This window comes from Engystomops pustulosus, chromosome 7, assembly GCF_040894005.1.
Source record: "Engystomops pustulosus chromosome 7, aEngPut4.maternal, whole genome shotgun sequence".
NCBI classification, from domain to species: Eukaryota; Metazoa; Chordata; class Amphibia; order Anura; family Leptodactylidae; genus Engystomops; species Engystomops pustulosus.
Window position 1 is genome coordinate 162365919 of NC_092417.1, and position 18943 is coordinate 162384861.

The following is an 18943-nucleotide window of genomic DNA, read 5'->3' on the forward strand; positions in this document are numbered from 1 at the left end:
TATTCAATTAAAAGAAGCTTTATTGACAGGACCAAATAAAAATTAGCATTGCGAAAGCATTTAGAGAATAGGGGATTGTGGGAGATGGGGTAAGGGATGGGGGACATGGGGTAACAGAGTCATGTGAGTGTGTGTGGGGGGGTTATTATCTATCTACTCTATCTCTACTCTATGACAGTCATCATGAATCTATGACCTGTATTTTATTCTATGGGTTTTGTATTACTATTTAGATACTGAGGTTGAGTATTTTTCTTTCTTTTTCACTTTCTTCCTCCTGGGCTTTGTGGAGGGCGGATTATTAGATACCTGTCTATAGATCTCTCTATCCATATGTGCCCTGGCTGAGTGTTTGCTCACATTACAGAGTAGAGGTGCAACACTCCTCCAGCAGGTTTCTCAGGAAACTGGTGGCTAATATTTCACTGGCTTAAAAGGGGCAGCCTGGGAAAGAGCTGTCACAAAGGTGTTTTACTGATTATTGGGAGCTGTTGCCATTAAGGGACTTGGAATCCCTGCAACCCAGCAGGGTTCTTGAAGGAAGCTCTGGAAACACTATGGCCCCCGCCTGCTTATCTGTCTGTCAATAAGAGGAGATGGATCCTGAGCCTGGACCAGGTGCTACCCCCCTATCCAAACTCTCCAGGAACCGCTCAGGCGTGAGGAGAAGCCTGGCCTGACTACATCCACAGCACACACTGCCAGGCACAAGGACACACGGTGTATACACTGCCAGGCACACAGGGGCACACGGTGTATACACTGCCAGGCACACAGGGGCACACGGTGTATACACTGCCAGGCACAAGGACACACGGTGTATACACTGCCAGGCACACAGGGGCACACGGTGTATACACTGCCAGGCACACAGGGGCACACGGTGTATACACTGCCAGGCACACAGGGGCACACGGTGTATACACTGCCAGGCACAAGGACACACGGTGTATACACTGCCAGGCACACAGGGGCACACGGTGTATACACTGCCAGGCACAAGGACACACGGTGTATACACTGCCAGGCACACAGGAGCACACAGTGTATACACTGCCAGGCACAAGGACACACGGTGTATACACTGCCAGGCACACGGGCACGCGGTGTGTACACTGCCAGGCACACAGGGGCACACGGTGTATACACTGCCAGGCACACAGGGGCACACGGTGTACACACTGCCAGGCACAAGGGGTACACACACAAGGGCACACAGTGTATACACTGCCAGGCACAAGGGGTACACACACAAGGGCAAACAGTGTATGCACTGCCAGGCACAAGGGGTACACACACAAGGGCACACAGTGTATACACTGCCAGGCACACAAGGGGCACACAGTGTATACACTGCCAGGCACAAGGACACACGGTGTATACACTGCCAGGCACAAGGGGTACGCACACAGTGTATACACTGCCAGGTACACAGGGGCACACAGTGTATACACTGCCAGGCACAAGGGGTACGCACACATTGTATACACTGCTAGGCACAAGGGGTATGCACACACAAGGGCACACAGTGTATACACTGCCAGGCACACAAGGGGCACACAGTGTATACACTGCCAGGCACAAGGACACACGGTGTATACACTGCCAGGCACAAGGGGTACGCACACGGTGTATACACTGCCAGGCACAAGGGGTACGCACACAGTGTATACACTGCCAGGTACACAGGGGCACACAGTGTATACACTGCCAGGCACAAGGGGTACGCACACATTGTATACACTACCAGGCACAAGGGGTATGCACACACAAGGGCACACAGTGTATACACTGCCAGGCACAAGGGGTATGCACACACAAGGGCACACAGTGTATACACTGCCAGGCACACAGGGGCATGCACACACAAGGGCACACAGTGTATACACTGCCAGGCACACAGGGGCACCCAGTGTATACACTGCCAGGCACAAGGTGTACAAACACACAAGGACACACGGTGTATACACTTCCAGGCACACAAGGACACACGGTGTATACACTTCCAGGCACACAAGGACACACGGTGTATACACTGCCAGGCACAAGGGGTACACACACAAGGGCACACAGTGTATACACTGCCAGGCACAAGGGGTACACACACAAGGGCACACAGTGTATACACTGCCAGGCACAAGGGGTACGCACACACTGTATACACTGCCAGGCACAAGGGGTACGCACACACAAGGGCACACAGTGTATACACTGCCAAACACAAGGGGTACGCACACACAAAGACACACAGTGTATACACTGCCGACTACACAAAGACACACAGTGTATACACTGCCAACTAACACAACGTATTTACTAAGGGTCCCGTGGCCGCATTTTCGTATGGTTTCCCGACGTTCCGGGGATTGTGTCGCAATGGCACCAGCTTTCACGCGACAGAAAGCGGGCCGTTGGATAATCTGACTGATTCGGATTAAGCGCGGGATTTAACATTTAAATTTGTGTCTCATCCAATGCACTTTCATATACCGGGAGGAAGATGGTGAACTCCAGCGGACCTGAGCGGGGAAGCGACATGTGCAAGAAATCAGTTGCTGGATCTACGTGGATCGCGGCACTGTGCATCATTGTCGGAGAGTCCGGATCGGGGATTGCGACTCGTACGGATAAGTAAATGTGCCCCAAAGTGTATACACTGCCAACTACACAACTATGGGTCCCGCGGCCGCACTGTCTTCGGATATTCCGACATTTTTTATATTTTTTTTTATGGGACTGAACTTTTCTGTCTCTACTAATTCTTTTTTTTTAATTTTTTTTTTATACATTTTATTTAAAGAAAAAGAAAGCATTACAGTTCAGAGAAACAACATTGACAATCATAAACATGCCATGTTTAAACATCTGGTGTGACAGGTGAACACTTATTTTCCTAAGTTAGTAATCTAAATGGTATACATGTTGCCGTGGTAGATCTGTTGGAAGTTGAACGTTGATGGTCAGTCAGAAGGGGATTGTGTTGCACCATCGCATTTTGGCGCAATTGCGCCGACTTTCATGTGACAGAAATGGGGGGGGGGAGGGGTCGGTCCGCCGGACGATCTGATGGATTGGGACTGAGCGCAGCAAGCAACACATGCACTGCCGACCAGGGGCATAACGATTGTGGTCGCAGGGGGTGCGATCGCAACCAGGCCCCTAGAAGAGAAGGGCCTGAGCTGTGGCTGTCACATCTGCCTAGCGTTCAGCAGTATATATACCCATGACAGTTGTGGCCCGGCTCTGCGGCAGTAGGTATGCGGGCGGTTAGGGGGCCGGTGATAGCCAGTGGGTGGGGCAGGCTCTGCTGATGCAGTCTGGCCGGCAATGACATCTTTGAGCGCCGCCGGCGTCACACAGACTAGGATGTTGGCAAGCGTCTGACGTCATAGTTTGTGAGCTGCTGTATGGAGCTATAGCTGACGGCCGGACTGACTGCATCAAGTACCGAAGCAGCGGGGGAGCATCGGAAAGGTGAAAGGTTCATCGTTTATTATTTTAATGTGCTGGGTAGGGGCGGCGGGCTGTATATAGGAAGGGGGGGCTGGCTGTATACTGAAGGGGTGAAACAGACTGCCTGGCTGGCTGTATACAGGGGGGGCAGGCTGGTTGGCTGTATGCAGGGTGAGGCAGGCTGGCTGGCTGTATACTCGGGGGGAGGCAGTGTGGCTGACTGTATACTCTGGGGGCTGTGTGGCTGGCTGTATACTCGGGGGGGGGGGCAGGCTGGCTGTATATTTTCGGGGCAGGCTGGCTGGCTGTGTACTGTGGTGCTGTATACAGGGGGGCAGGCTGGCTGGCTGTATGCAGGGGGAGGCAGGCTGGCTGGCTGTATACTCGGGGGGAGGCAGTGTGGCTGGCTGTATACTCGGGGGGGCAGGCTGTCTGGCTGTATATTGGTGGGGCAGGCTGGCTGGCTGTATACTGTGGGGGGGCAGGCTGGTTATATACTGGGGAGGGGCTGGCTGGCTATATACAGGGGGGGGGTGGCTGTATACTAGGGGTGAGTGGATGGTGGTGTTATATGGCATAGTAGTTATATTCTTGTACATAGGGGCAGTATTATAGTAGTTATATTCTTGTACATAGGGATCAGTATTATAGTAGTTATATTCTTGTACATAGGGATCAGTATTATAGTAGTTATATTCTTGTACATAGTGGCAGTATTATAGTAGCTATATTCTTGTACATAGGGGGCAGTATTATAGTAGTTATATTCTTGTACATAGGGGGCAGTATTATAGTAGTTATATTCTTGTACATAGGGAGCAGTATTATAGTAGTTATATTCTTGTACATAGGGGGCAGTATTATAGTAGTTATATTCTTGTACATAGGGATCAGTATTATAGTAGTTATATTCTTGTACATAGTGGCAGTATTATAGTAGCTATATTCTTGTACATAGGGGGCAGTATTATAGTAGTTATATTCTTGTACATAGGGGGCAGTATTATAGTAGTTATATTCTTGTACATAGGGAGCAGTATTATAGTAGTTATATTCTTGTACATAGGGGGCAGTATTATAGTAGTTATATTCTTGTACATAGGGGGCAGTATTATAGTAGTTATATTCTTGTACATAGGGGGCAGTATTATAGTAGTTATATTCTTGTACATAGGGGGAAGTATTATAGTAGTTATATTCCTGTACATAGGGGGCAGTATTATAGTAGTTATATTCCTGTACATAGGGGGCAGTATTATAGTAGTTATATTCCTGTACATAGGGGGCAGTATTATAGTAGTTATATTCTTGTACATAGTGGCAGTATTATAGTAGCTATATTCTTGTACATAGGGGGCAGTATTATAGTAGTTATATTCTTGTACATAGGGGGCAGTATTATAGTAGTTATATTCTTGTACATAGGGAGCAGTATTATAGTAGTTATATTCTTGTACATAGGGGGCAGTATTATAGTAGTTATATTCTTGTACATAGGGGGCAGTATTATAGTAGTTATATTCTTGTACATAGGGGGCAGTATTATAGTAGTTATATTCTTGTACATAGGGGGAAGTATTATAGTAGTTATATTCCTGTACATAGGGGGCAGTATTATAGTAGTTATATTCCTGTACATAGGGGGCAGTATTATAGTAGTTATATTCCTGTACATAGGGGGCAGTATTATAGTAGTTATATTCTTGTACATAGGGGGCAGTATTATAGTAGCTATATTCTTGTACATAGGGGGCAGTATTATAGTAGCTATATTCTTGTACATAGGGGGCAGTATTATAGTAGTTATAATCTTGTACATAAGGGGCAGTATTATAGTAGTTATATTCTTGTACACAGGGGGCAGTATTATAGTAGTTATATTCTTGTACATAGGGGGCAGTATTATAGTAGTTATATTCTTGTACATAGGGGGCAGTATTATAGTAGTTCTATTCTTGTACATAGGGGGCAGTATTATAGTAGTTATATTCTTGTACATAGGGGGCAGTATTATAGCAGTTATATTCTTGTACATAGGAGCAGTATTATAGTAGTTATATTCTTGTACATAGGGGGCAGTATTATAGTAGTTATATTCCTGTACATAGGGGGCAGTATTATAGTATTTATATTCTTGTACATAGGGGGCAGTATTATAGTAGTTATATTCTTGTATATGGGGCAGTATTATAGTAGTTATATTCTTGTACATAGGGGACAGTATTATAGTAGTTATATTCCTGTACATAGGGGCAGTATTATAGTAGTTATATTCCTGTACATAGGGGGCAGTATTATAGTAGTTATATTCTTGTACATAGGGGGCAGTATTATAGTAGCTATATTCTTGTACATAGGGGGCAGTATTATAGTAGCTATATTCTTGTACATAGGGGGCAGTATTATAGTAGTTATAATCGTGTACATAAGGGGCAGTATTATAGTAGTTATATTCTTGTACATAGGGGGCAGTATTATAGTAGTTATATTCTTGTACATAGGGGGCAGTATTATAGTAGTTCTATTCTTGTACATAGGGGGCAGTATTATAGTAGTTCTATTCTTGTACATAGGGGGCAGTATTATAGTAGTTCTATTCTTGTACATAGGGGGCAGTATTATAGTAGTTATATTCTTGTACATAGGGGGCAGTATTATAGCAGTTATATTCTTGTACATAGGAGCAGTATTATAGTAGTTATATTCTTGTACATAGGGGGCAGTATTATAGTAGTTATATTCCTGTACATAGGGGGCAGTATTATAGTATTTATATTCTTGTACATAGGGGGCAGTATTATAGTAGTTATATTCTTGTATATGGGGCAGTATTATAGTAGTTATATTCTTGTACATAGGGGACAGTATTATAGTAGTTATATTCCTGTACATAGGGGCAGTATTATAGTAGTTATATTCTTGTACATAGGGGGAAGTATTATAGTAGTTATATTCCTGTACATAGGGGGCAGTATTATAGTAGTTATATTCCTGTACATAGGGGGCAGTATTATAGTATTTATATTCTTGTACATAGGGGGCAGTATTATAGTAGTTATATTCTTGTACATGGGGCAGTATTATAGTAGTTATATTCTTGTTTATACTCTGCTGACTACACAATGACACAGTCCTGCTACTTAGCGCTTGGTCACATGACTCATCAGGGCCTTCTAACCCCACTCCTGGCGAGTCAAAATGATATCACTAGAGATAAACCCCAGGACTCTCAGAGTGACAGGGCAGATCTTTGTCCTTGACCTGATGTATTATGATGTGTGATGTCTATGGCCTTAGATAGGACTGCATAAATCCTACTAAATTATCTCATCACACACAGGTGTCACAGGTGTAGGAGCAGCGGCTCCAAAGAGTTATGTAACAATTCAACTCTACTGGAAGGGAGAATAGGAGAAAGGCAGAAAGTATTGATATGGATGTGACTGACAATAATCACATGTACAGCTACAGAGCAATGGAGGCAACTACCAATATCTATGGAGATGTAATAATCACATGATTGGTCTTTTCCCTTTCCTCGCTCTTACCTTCTCTCTCATTAACCTGTCTCTTCTTCTTCATGTTCCTTTTGCACGCTCTTTTGATGTTACGCTACATCTTTCCTTCTAGATCCTAAAATCCTCTCTATTTATCTAACTCCCTTTGAACATTTTTACTATTATACACTTTTTCCCTCTACCACTCTATTCTCTCTACTGCTCTCTTCCCTCTCCCACTCTCTTCAATCACTCTCTACCTACTACTCTCTTCCCTCTGCCGCTCTCTTCCATCACTGTCTATCTACCACTCTTTTCCCTCTGCCGCTCTTTTCCCTCTGCCGTTCTCTTCCCTCTGCCGTTCTCTTCCCTCTGCCGCTCTCTTCTCTCTGCCGCTCTCTTCTCTCTGCCGCTCTCTTCCCTCTATCACTCTATTCTCCCTACCGCTCTCTTCCCTCTGCTGCTCTTTTCATTCTTCCCTCTCTTCCCTCTCCCACTCTCTTCCATCACTCTCTTCTCTCTGCCACTGTCTTCCCTCTGCCGCTCTCTTCCCTCTGCTGCTCCCTTTCCTCTGCCGCTCTCTCCCCTCTATCGCTCTCTTCTATCTGCCGCTCTCTTTCCTCTGCCGCTCTCTTCCATCACTCTCTATCTACCACTCTTTTCCCTCTGCCGCTCTTTTCCCTCTGCAGCTCTCTTCCCTCTGCCGTTCTCTTCCCTCTACCACTCTCTTCTCTCTGCCACTCTCTGCCACTCTCTTCCCTCTGCCGCTCTCTTCCCTCTACCACTCTCTTCTCTCTGCCACTCTCTTCCCTCTGCAGTCCTCTTCTATCTGCCACTCTCTGCTGCTCTCTCTCTTCTGCTGTTCTCTTCCCTCTGCCGCTCTCTTCCCTCTGCTGCTCTTTTCCCTCTTCCCTCTCCCACTCTCTTCCATCACTCTCTATCTACCACTCTCTTTTCTCTTCCACTGTCTTCCCTCTGCCGTTCTCTTCCCTCTGCCACTCTCTTCCCTCTGCCGCTCTCTTCCATCACTCTCTATCTACCACTCGCTTCCCTCTGTCGCTCTTTTCCCTCTGCAGCTCTCTTCCCTCTGGCGCTCACTTCCCTCTACCACTCTCTGCCGCTCTCTTCCCCCTGCCATCCACTGTATCTGCCGCTCTCTGCTGCTCTCTCCCTTCTGCTGTTCTCTTCCCTCTGCTGCTCTCTTCCCTCTGCCGCTCAACTTTCCTCTGCTGTTTTCTTCCCTCTGCCGCTCACTTCCCCCTGCAGCCTTCTGCCCTCTGCCGCTCTCTTCCCTCTGTAGCTCTCTACCCTCTGCAGCTCTCTACCCTCTGCCGCTCTCTTCCCTCTGCCGCTCTCTTCCCTCTGCCGCTCTCTTCCCTCTGCCGCTCTCTTTCCTCTGTCGCTCTCTTTCCTCTGTCGCTCTCTTCCCTCTGCAGCTCTCCTCTCTCTGGCGCTCTCTTCCATCTGCTGCTCACTGCCGCTCTCTTCCCTCTGCCGCACTCTTCCCTCTTCTTCTCTCTTTTCCCACTACCACTCTTTTTCTTCACTCTATATCTACCACTCTCTTTTCTCTGTCACTATCTTCCCTCTGTCGCTCTCTTCCCTTTGCCGCTCTCTTCCCTCTGCCACTCTCTTCCATCACTCTCTATTTACCACTCTCTTCCCTCTACCACTCTTTTCCCTCACTCTCTATCTACCACTCTCTTTTCTCTGTCACTCTCTTCTCTCTTCCGCTCTCTTCCCTCTGCCGCTCTCTTCCCTCACTCTCTATCTACCACTCTCTTCTCTCTTCCCTCTGCAACTCTCTTCCATCATTCTCTATCTACAACTCTCTTCTCTCTGTCACTCTTTTCTCTCTCTCTACCGCTCTCTTCTTAATTCTCACTCATATTCTCTTTACATTTTCTTCATAGTCTTACACTTTTCTCTTCTTTTCTCTCTCTCATCTCCCTATCCCACACACATTTACACTCTCATATGCTTTGTCTCTTCAGATCTTCTTCTGTGTCCTCATCCTTTTTCTTTCCTCTCTCTCTCTATTCCTCTCACTCTCTCTTACAGTCTCCTCCTTCCTTTCACTTCCACTCCGTTACTATGATTTATCATCTCCCCTTCTTTTCCCCCAGTTTCTCCATCTCCCTTCTCCTTTTGCACCTTGTCACCTTCCTCTTTCCATTCTTTCTTCTCTTTTTCCTCTCTCTCCTCACTCTATCACACACCTTATATCTCCAGCTCTCTCACTCCCCTCCTCTCTGACTAATTCAAGTATATTCACCCTCTCTTTTACTCTATCGCTCTTTCATCTTGCTTCTCTCTTCACCATTTCTCTCTCTTTTTTTCCTTTATCTTATCTTAACTTATCTCCATCTCTCTCACTCATCTTCTCTTTCCTCTTCTTTAACATTCTTTTTCTTCTTCTTTCTTCTCTTTTAGCCCTCCTCACTCCCACACACTCCGTATATCGCTTTCTATGCCCGGTACTTATCCTCTCTTGTACTCTTTTGCGCTTTCATCCATTTTCTTTATCTCCTTTTCTCTCTCGTTTCATCCCCTCTTCCTCTCTTCTCTCTCATGCACATTTTATCTCTTCTTTCACACTTTCCTCTTTAACATTCTTTCTCCTTTTCTTCTTCCTTCTTTCTTTTAGGCCTCCTCACTCCGACACACCATGTATCTCTAACTATTTCTCTCCTCTTTCTATGTCTGGCACTCTTTCACTCTCTCATCCTCTTTCCCCTTACTCTTTCACTCCTTTGCTCTCTCTTTTTCATCCCCTTTTCCTCTTTTCTCATATATATATATATTCTTAGCTCTCTCACTCATCTTCTCCCTTGCTCTCTCATTCCCCTCTCCTCTCCCTTTCTCACCCTATCCATTCCTCTCTGCCGCTCTCCTTCTCTCTCTATCTCACCCCCACTCCCCTCTCCTGATGATATTTACCCACTGGTCTTATGGTGTCACAATGTGCAGCAGCCCCCCTCACCATGTGCCGATGAGTGTTACAAGCCTCCAAATAACTGCAGCTTCACAGAACTTTTGAGACGAGTTGGCAAATAATGAGTTAATTCCTATTTTTCTGTAACATCCCATCTAATAAAGACACTTAACAGAACTGAATTTGGGTTATGAGATCCATTCTAATGCAGTAACAATGGATAAAAATACAGCACTCCAAATAAACGTTGTGAAAGAAGTGGACCTTTTAGGAGAAAGGGTCATAGAGCCGAAATGTATGTTATGGAATAAAAGTGCACTTATTTTTTCACTTACAATATTTTTTTGGAGTGCTGTTTTTTCTTCCATTGATATTTTTGGAGGGTCCCATAGGCCGGGCTCACCACCAGCAGATCATTCGATGTTGTGCTGCTGGGACTTGTAGTAGCTATATGGGAAATCTCCACTTACTGTATCATAACAATGTATTGTGCCAAGTGACAAACTCCACTCTGCTATATCCCTAAATAGGCAATGTATTGGTCGGTGCACCAATATATCCCTACCTGCAAGAAGGACTGTGTAGTCCAAGTCCACCCGGGCGGAAGCTGTCAGCCAGACCCGGTCCTATGTGTTAGAAATGTATAATGCATCTTTCACTTACTTTGCAATGTGAAGTTTTGAAGGATGCCCTAAGCCCATGTGTTCCCATAGACTGAGCAATTCTCGGCACACACACTGTAATAATGAGCTTTAATTCTCTATCCAAGCAGAATCTGAGCAATAATAATAAGCGCATCAAGACAATTTGTTTACTGTGGCATTACACAGACTGCAGAACCCAAGAGAAGCCTCAGCTCTGCTGCACTCACAGCGTCCATGCGACCCAGCCAGCTCCAGCGCCAATCACTCAGCCCATCAAGTCACACAACGGTAAGTGTCCATCAGGGCTCCCTGCCGGATCACCTGTGCCCGATATACACCCTCCGAGAGCCAACCACCATATATCTTATACTTGGGGAGGGGGGGTCAAATAATATGGGATGGGGGTGGTACATTATCAATTTACTAAAATGAAAAATGTGTATTAGGTAAAAAAAAAATAATACAATTTAAATAACTTAATTATTTATTTCTGGACGAGAATTAAAATTTGGGATTGAAATGTGTAAACTATGCATCTACAATCTAAAATGATACATCGATTTTTTCCCCCCAAAGTGCACATATTCACAAAAAAAAAAAAAAAAAAAAAATATATATATATAAATATATATATAAAATATAAATTATTATATATACTTAATATAATATTATATATATATATATATATATATATATATATATGTGTGTGTGTATGTATATATATATATATATATATATATATATATATATATATATATATAAATTATTCTCTATACTTACGGTAATTTCAAAAAATAAAATAAAAAATATATGTAAAAATATAATATTTATATATAATATATAAGATATTTCTTTAAATATCTTTTAAAATCACATAAATAACCATAAAAGTTTCCATATTATAAAAAAAATACTGATATTGCAATTATCATAATCGCAATTAATTTGTAAAATCTTCAAATCTCAAAAGAAAAGAAAAAAACATATAAAAATATAAATATAAATAACAAGTAAAATATCAACTTTACTACAATAAAAATTCTAAGATGAATATAGTGTAATAATTATCAACTGTAAATCTATAATTATTCCTAATCGACTGCCAACATATTCTGCCTCCTTTTCATAACATATAGCATAATTAATAATAATATTATAAATAATCATAGTCACACTTTCGATGAGCAGAACTGGAATGAAAATAATTTTGGAAAATTTTTTTAAAAATATAAAAAAACGAATAGAAAGTAATTTTGTATTTACGGCACATTGTCCCGCGTTTTCCCCATTAAGGATATTTTATTATTAATAGTCCTAATACGCTTGTCCAATCGTTGCTTAGCTTTGTGTGCCTCCTCCTGGCTCTAGACTGAGACATTAGCTGGATTCCCTGGGGGTGATTGGAGGCAATGAGCACAGAGTAGACAGTCACGTCGTTGATGTTACGAATTCACTTTTGCTCAACTTGACAAGGCAGAGTTCGATCTACAATTGTATTTGAAAGCCCATGGAGCGGAAAGAGCCCCCCCCCCCTACACACTCCTTCATCATCATCATTATTAACCCCCCCCCCAATTCTCCTACAACAACATAACAAGATATTACATCTAGGTCCGATCCCACATATCTGTACCATAAATTAGAAAACCTCAAAATAATCCCAAACTAAATATTTAAATACCCCCCCCCCCCCCCCGTCCATGTATCCATGTGATCACACCGACTTTAAATCTCGAATATTAGACAGGAGATCTAACAAGGGGATTTGCACTGATGCCCTGACCCTTGTAATTGGATTAAATATAGACTGAATCTTCCAAAACATAGCAAGACTGACACCTGCCAAGTGGACTCCCCTATGATTGATAGTGATGATTCGTGTTGGACACAATAATGAAATAAATTGTATGGATAAAACAAGCGTATTTGTCATCCCTGGGCCATCAAAAGGAAAGTCAATGTAAGACTCAAGCTGTTCCGTGACAACATGCAAGAGATGGGACCTTACCGGGGGGCTACAGGGCATTGAGGAGACAAATTACAACTTGCCACCTCTATTTCCTATTCTATTAACATATAGATTGCTGTTACATAGAAGATTAGGGAGACTTGGGATTTGCATTTGGGGGTTTTCGGCTTCGACGTTGCCCTCTGGGCACTGGTAGAAAACCCTAAGTACCATGTAGAGGGTGACATGTGGAGCAAATGTTGGCCTCGGCCCAGGGCAAATGGAAAGGAACCAAGTCAATCTCTTCTGGATTGTGTCCATGTATTGCAATTATTGCTCTTGGCTCATGGTTTGTTATGGCGTTGACTCTTCTTGTCCTGTATTATTGATAATCTGTGTCTTCTTAATTTTAATCTTTGGATTAATCCCTTCTTTCCTTGTATCGGGATCTAATGACGCCTGTTATTTGACCCATTCACACAATTGTTCTGATTCCTCCCTCTAGGTCCATAGGGTTTCACCCTCTTCATTATATTGTTATTATGCTGTACATTATATATGCTGTATATCCATGTATTTCTTGACATTTGTAGACAAATGAAAATGAAAATGTATGAAATTATATATATGTGTTATCATATGCTAGAATAAGAGTAAAAGTGGATTATTATTTTTGTTTGCATTTATCCTCATTAATGAATCACAGAAGACTGCTTTTCAATGTAGACCTATCTATGTATCTATCATATATCTATCTCATATCTTTCTATCTATCTATCTATCTATCTATCTATCTATCTATCTCATATCTATCTATGTCATATCTATCTATCTATCTATCTATCACATATCTATGTCTACATCGTCTATCTATTTCATATCTATCTATCCATCTATCTATCTATCATCTATATATCTATTATCCATCTATCTATCTCATATTTATTTATCTATCTCATATCTATCATCTATCTATCTCTATATTTCATTGATATATCAATCAGCTGTCTACTTTATCTATATATTATATATTATCGTATATTAACTTTATAATATATCTATTTATCTCATATCTGTCATCTATATGTCTATTTTCTCTATATATTAATCATCTATCTGCGTTATCTATTTATTTTATTATTAAATTGTATATTAACTCTAGTATCTATCTCATATCTTTCATCTATATATCTCTCTATTTCATTGATATATCAATCATCTATCAACTTTATCTATTATATTATTAAATTGTATGTTTACTCTAGTATCTATTATATATCTATCTAATAACTATTGTTTGACTTTCCATTTACAAATATAGTATATATTATATACAGTATCTATCTATCTCTCATATCTATCTATCTATCTATCTATCTATCTATCTATCTATCTATCTATCTATATCTCATATCTATCTATCTATCTATCTATCTATCTATCTATCTATCTATCTATCTATCTATCTATATCTCATATCTATCTATCTATCTATCTATCTATCTATCTATCTATCTATCATATATTTATCTATCTATCTATCTATCTCATATCTATCATATATCTATCTATCTATCTCATATCTGTCTATCTATCTATCTATCTATCTATCTATCTATCTATCCATCTATCCATCTATCTATCTATCTATCTATCTATCTCATATCTATCTTATAATAATTTTTTATTCTTTCTATTATCTTATTTCTGTATTTCTATCTCTAGACAGACACAAATATATTTGACATTAGAAGGATTTAGATACTAGATATAGATACTTAATGAATTTAATATTATTTATATGATAGGTAATAGGATATAAAACATCAAGATGCATAGATATATAGTTAGATAATTGGGTAAGTAAACAAACAATTATCTATGTATATATCACTAATCTTTATTTTCAATTTATACTTCATTTAGATTCTTCTCATATATACTCTATCATTTATCCACAGTATTTATTACATAGGTATTTATTCTACTACCTACTAATCTATCTATCTCATATCTATCTATCTATCTATCTATCTATCTATCTCATATCTATCTATCTATCTACCTATCCTTTATCTATATCTATCTATCTATCTATCTATCTATCTATCTATCTATCTATCTCATATCTATCTATTTATATATCTATCTATCTATCTATCTCATATCTATCTATCTATATATCTATCTCATATCTATCTATCTATCTATCTATCTCATATCTATCTATCTATCTATCTATCTATCCTATATCTATCTATCTATCTATCTATCTATCTATCTATCTATCTATCTATTTATCTATCTAAATGTTGGAAAATTCAGAGCAGCACAGCGACTTAGTTGGGTGCAAAGTCCTTGACTCTCTGGCTAGAGCGTCTTAAATGTATAATTCCATTGGAGTGCTGGAGGGTTGCCTGTTTTTGGAATTATTTATCTATCTATCTATCTATCTATCTATCTATCTATCTATCTATCTATCTATCTATCTCATATCTATCTATCTCATATCTATCTATCTATCTATCTCATATCTATCTATCTATCTATGTCATATCTATCTATCTATCTATCTATCTATCTATCCCATATCTATCTATCTCTATCTATCAATCATCTATATATCAGTCACCAATCTGTCTTTCAGTCATTTTTAATGTATTTCTATACTGTATATAATCGATACCACAAAGTGTAACCCTCGGCTTTGTCACTTCCTTGTCTTTTGTTATGAGTAATAAATGTCCCTGTACAAATATCTGCTCATTTCTTTTCTTATTAATCATTCTGCTATTCTGGGTAAATCCATGCTTCTTATGCATAGAAACTATTACAGGAGATAAAACCAACCTTCTGAATATTTTTTTTGTATTTTAAGGCCAGATTATATTATAGAAGTTTGGCTTTGAATATTCTATTGTTTCTACGGCAACATCTTGTTTTTTCTATAAGGCCCAAAACCTGGATGGATTTTACTTGAACTGATGATAGACAGGGAGACTTCCATGTAATTACTGGTTAATGATTGTTACCAGTGACATATATCAGATGACACACCAGCTAAATACCCCCTAGTAGCCGCGTGTCCCTGTACTCCCAGCCACCGGGGTGTGTATGGGGGGCAGGGGTGAGGAGGGAGCCGAATGTCGCTGACTACATAAGTAATAATAATAGTCATAGTCATTACTGGAAGTCTTCCTGAAACTGGACCCCGCAGCGACACAGGGTGATTGCCCCTGGCAGGGAATGGGTTAAGCACCTCCAGTTGACCTGATAGGGTAATGTCATGTGTGTCTAACAACCACTGGAGTGTTACACAGAGTTTCCTCTTAAATATTAGCTGGATAGATATGGAATAGAACTTATATAGAGATAGAGAGACATGAGATAGATAGAGAGATATAGACAACAGAAGATACCTTGGTAGCGGATAGATAGATGTGAGATAGATAGATATTAGTTAGATATGAGATAGATAGATAGAAATGAGATAGATACATAGATGATAGATGGATAGATATGGAATACATAGATGTGGGATAGACAGATGGATATGAGATAGATAGATAGATAGATATGGGATAGATAGATAGATAGATAGATAGATAGATATGAGATAGATGGATAGATAGATAGATATGAGATAGATGGATAGATAGATAGATAGATATGAGATAGATGGATAGATAGATAGATAGATAGGAGATAGATAGATAGATAGATAGATATGAGATAGATAGATAGATAGATAGATATGAGATAGATAGATAGATATGAGATAGATAGATAGATAGATAGATATGAGATAGATAGATAGATATGAGATAGATAGATAGATAGATATGAGATAGATAGATAGATATGAGATAGATAGATAGATAGATATGGGATAGATAGATAGATATGGGATAGATAGATAGATATGAGATAGATAGATAGATAGATATGGGATAGATAGATAGATGGATAGATAGGAGATAGATGGATAGATAGATAGATATGGGATAGATAGCTATAAATAAATATGAGATAGATAGATATAAATGATAGAAGATACATTGGTAGCTGATAGATAGATAAGTATAAAAAGTTCAAAGCAGCACAAAAAAGAGACACAAAAACACAAAAAATTGGTTTACCAGGACCTGGCTTCAGGTCCTCCAAGCCTTGAGAAAGTCTCACCTTGGGGCAAAACATCGCCACCTTATGGAATAAAGATCCACTGATTTTTCACATTGGGCCTGTTGGAGTTCTGCTTTTTCTATATTTTAGATAGAAAGATTTGTGAAGGATAGATGGTATATGATAGATAGAAATAGTATATATCTTATATAGATAGATAAATATGAGATTGATAGATAGATAGATAGATGTGTTTTTTGTGATTTTGTGGCAGATCGGAGGCACACAACAGTCTCGAACACTGCACTAACCAAAATTCACTGAGCAACCGCAGATAGAGGGATACAGGACTTCTTGCATTATATTTCTCTATCCTGTCCCCAGCACTGTGGTCGGTTATTGTAATTTGGACAGGACATGGTCCATTTTTCACAGTCTCAGCTCGGTCTGTCGGCCTTTGTTTTTCTTTTCCACATGTTGTACTCACATCCCCTCAGTTACACTTATTAAAGTTTAACCCACTATTATATAAATGATAATAAAAGGCAATAGGACATATTCATCAAAACTGTCTAATGGTATGACTGAGTTACTCTTAACAACCAATCGGTGTTCAGCTTTCATTTTTACAAAGCAGGTTTACAAATGAAAGCTGAACTCAGATTGGTTGCTATGGCCAACATAAACGATCTTGACATGAGTGTTGATGGAGCCCAGCAATATTCTGGCTCAAATTATTATGTTTAGGGCCAGGGGACCATTATGTGGTCCACAACCTTTACTAAATTTTAGGGCTGAGACCACTCTTAATCCATCATCATCTAAAGAAATACTTGCCTTTGATGTACCATAGCAACCAACCATAGAACAGCTTTCATTTGTCAAAAGCAAAGTGTGAAATAAAAGCTGAGCTGTAATTGACTGCTATCTTCGTCAGCTCCATAGAGATGAATGGAGCAGAACGGTCATGTGCGGTCGCTGAGGGGTCCGAAACAGGTTTCTTGTATCCCATCGGATCCCTCATTCTTGTGATCTGTGGGGGTCTCATCACTGATCAGTACATTAGGCCCTATCCTGTTGACGGAGCCTAACTTGTCTCATGGGAAAACCCCTTTAAGTCCCACCTCTACATTTCTCAATCTTGTCCTATTTCTCACATCCTGGGGTCCATCAAAGTTTCATTATAGGTCTGGTATTTTTGACAAAAATATGAGAACTGTGGCGTCCACAGTCCTGGCTTATATGGCATATGTTCACCCCCATATTATATGTGAAGCTACAATGTTAGCATACAGTATCAGAGGCCATATTGGAGATCTATATGAATGAGTTCTTTGTATATGGTCTTTGCCGAGAATCTGTGGTGTGGGTTTTATTACATGCACATTTTTAAGCTATATCACATTATAAAAGCATATGCCATATTTTTAGGGCACCAAAAAAAAGAAAAATAGATTGGAAGCACATTTAAAAATTCCCTGTTGGTCACACACAGAACACTGCTACATATATTCACACACACACTATTCTGATGCAGCCATTCAGTCACCCACAGTTCTGCTGCATTCACTCACTCAGGTCTACTATTTACATTCACTCACATGAACACACTCATCACTGCTACATCCATTCATTCACTCACACACACCCGCCACAACTTCTTCTCTGATCCCATCCCCTGGCAGCATAAAGGGGTTAAGGACCTTGCAGTGTGGCAGGAAGCATGTGATCATCGCTCCAGGTCCCGCTGTAATACTCATGTCGGGAGGCCGGGAGAGAGACGAGGCGATCAGAAGAAGCATCTTATAATGCAACAAATACGGAAAATATATTTGGAACTTTATTGTTTGTGTTTTTCCCACATTGTAAAGATGGTATGTTTTATGAAGTCATAGATTTAGGCCCCTTCCACACTTGCATTGCAGATCACGTCAGAGTTTGATCAGGGTGCGATCAGGGTTTGGTCAGTGAAAAACGCACATTTTGCATCAGAGTGCAATCAGTTTTCAGTCAGTATTTGTTCAGTGTCTCAGTTTTTCACGCGCGTTTTTGATGCAATTTCAATGCGTTTTTCACGCGCAGAAAAAGCGTGTGAAATGGACTCAGGACTGAGCTCTATCTTTTCTATGGCAATTGATGCGTGAAAAACGCATTGCACTTGCAAGTGTCTCAGAGTGCAATGCCTTTTTGATGCATCTCCATAGACTTGTATGGTGCGTTTTTCACGCGCGTGACTTGCAAAAGTAGAGCATGTCGAGATTTAAACGCGCGTTAAAAAAACGCGTGTGTGTGCGTGAAAAAAAATGCAATGCAGAGTGCAATGCAAGTTCTGCGCGTCAAAAGC

The 18943-nt window shown here is 40.6% G+C and overlaps 1 long non-coding RNA gene across 1 annotated transcript in view; it reads left to right on the forward strand.

The window, feature by feature from the left end:
- Positions 1-18943, forward strand: part of LOC140071199 (uncharacterized) — a 31213-nt gene that overhangs the window by 5535 nt on the left and 6735 nt on the right. The window contains exon 2 of the long non-coding RNA XR_011849093.1: positions 10658-10817. This is a non-coding gene — a long non-coding RNA (uncharacterized lncRNA). The remainder of the gene's footprint in view (positions 1-10657; positions 10818-18943) is intronic.